We start from the raw sequence: 2,500 nt of genomic DNA, 5'->3' as shown, positions 1-2,500 counted from the left end.
TTTCTCCTCTATTTAGTACTTTCTGTTTTCTACATGTTAACCACTCCCTAATCCATGTGCATGCATTTCCTTGAATCCCTACTGCATTCAGTTTGAGAATTAATGTTGAAAGGGAGGGAAGATCTTCTCCACAGAAGATTCTCCCAGCCTTTCAACTTTTTTCAAAAACAATACAATTAAAAAAGGCATCAGTGTTTAATTTCCAGACGATTTTAAACTCGCAGCACATTTGAAATGACCATTGGAACAGTATTTCTTAAAAAAATGTGTATATATTAAATATTTTTAAATAAACTATTTTATATATTTCTTTTCTCAAACAGTTTCCCAGTTTTTAATCATTTGAAACTGGTACTGTCTTCAACATGACTGTTCCTAATGAATTAGCCATTCTCCTTGCATTATGCTGTTGGACTTTTGAATGACAAATGTTCGTTTTGAAAAGTAAATGTTGAAAAACAGGGAAGATCTTCTCCACAGATTAATTACAAATACAAAACAGAAAATAATTGATTGCATAAGTATTCACCCCCTTGAGTCAATATTTGGTAGAGGCACCTTTGGCAGCAATTACAGCCATGAGTCTATTTGGATAAGTCTCTACCAGCTTTGCACATCTGGACACTGCTATTTTTGCCCATTCTTCTTTGCAAAATTGCTCAAGCTCCGTCAAGTTGGATGGGGACCTTTGGTGAACAGCAATTTTCAACTCTTTCCACATATTCTCAATTGGATTGAGGTCCGGGCTTTGACTGGGCCACTCCAGGACATTGACCTTTTTGTTTTTAAGCCACTCCAGTGTGCCTTTGGCTGTATGTTTGGGGTCATTGTCCTGCTGGAAGATGAATCTTCTCCAAGTCCCAGGTCTATTGCAGACTTCAGCAGGTTTTCCTTCAGGATTTCTCTGTACTTTGCCGCATCCATTTTGCCCTCTATCTTCACGAGCTTTCCAGGCCCTGACGCAGAGAAGCATCCCCATAGCATGATGCTGCCACCACCATGCTTCACGGTAGGGATGGTGTTCTCAGGATGATGTACGGTGTTAGGCTTGCGCCAAACATAGCGCTTAGCGTTGTGGCCAAAAAGCTCTATTCTGGTCTCATCAGGCCATAGAATCTTCTTCCACTTGGTCTCAGAGTCTCCCACATGCCTTCTGGGAAACTCTAGCCGAGATTTGATGCGAGTTCTTTTCTTTTTGCCACTCTCCCATAAAGGCCAGTTTTGTGAAGCACCCGGGCTATTGTTGCCATATGCACAGTGTCTCCCAGCTCAGCCGTGGAACACTGTAACTCCTTTAGAGTTGCCATAGGCCTCTTGGTGGCCTCCCTGACTAGTGCCCTATACGCCCGGATACTCCGTTTTTGAGGACGGCCTGTTCTAGACAGATTCACAGTTGTGCCATATTCTCTCCATTTCTTAATAATGGACTTTACTGTGCTCTGAGAGGATATTCAATGCCTTGGAAATGTTCTTATATCCTACCCCTGATTGGTGCTTTTGAAGAACCTTATTCCGGATTTGCTTTGAATGTTCCTTCATCTTCATGATGTAGTTTTTGTTAGGAAATGTACTAACCAACTGTGGGACCTCCCAGAGACAGGTGTATTTAACCTGAAATCATGTGAAACACCTTAATTGCACACAGGTGGACTCCATTCAACTAATTATGTGACTTCTAAAGACAATTGGTTGCACCAGAGCTTATTTAGGTGTGTCATAGCAAAGGGGGTGAATACTTATGCAATCAATTATTTTCTGTTTTATATTTGTAATTAATTTAGAACAAGTTGTAGATTTTATTTTTCACTTTGACATTATGGACTTTTCTTGTGTTGATCAGTGGCAAAAACTCCCAATTAAATCCATTTTGATTCCATGTTGTAACACAATGAAATGTGGAAAAGTCCAAGGGGGGTGAATACTTTTGAGAGCCACTGTATTTCTTAGCAGACACCCTTATCCAGGACGACTTACAATTGTTACAAGATATCACATTATTTTTACATACAATTATATTATTTTTCTACATACAATTACCCATTTATACAGTTGGATTTTTACTGGAGCAATCTAGGTAAAGTACCTTGCTCAAGGGTACAGCAGCAATGTCCCCCACCTGGGATTGAACCCACGACCTTCTAGTCAAGAGTCCCGAGACCTAACCACTACTCCACACTGCCGCACTGACCATAGTCAAAATTGAGCTACATGACCAGAGTCACCATTGAGCTACATGACCAGAGTCACCATTGAGCTACATGACCAGAGTCACCATTGAGCTAAATGACCATAGTTAGAATAGAATTGACTAGAGTCAGAATAGTGCTACATTGGAGGCTGTGTGGTCCAGTGGTTAAAGAAAAGGGCTTGTAACCAGGAGGTCCCCGGTTCAAATCCCACCTTAGCCACTGACTCACTGTGTGACCCTGAGCAAGTCACTTAACCTCCTTGTGCTCCGTCTTTCGGGTGAGATGTAATTGTAAGTGACTCTGCAGCTGAT

Source organism: Acipenser ruthenus, unplaced genomic scaffold (assembly GCF_902713425.1).
Source record: "Acipenser ruthenus unplaced genomic scaffold, fAciRut3.2 maternal haplotype, whole genome shotgun sequence".
NCBI lineage: Eukaryota > Metazoa > Chordata > Actinopteri > Acipenseriformes > Acipenseridae > Acipenser > Acipenser ruthenus.
Note: the sequence above shows the minus strand (reverse complement) of the source record.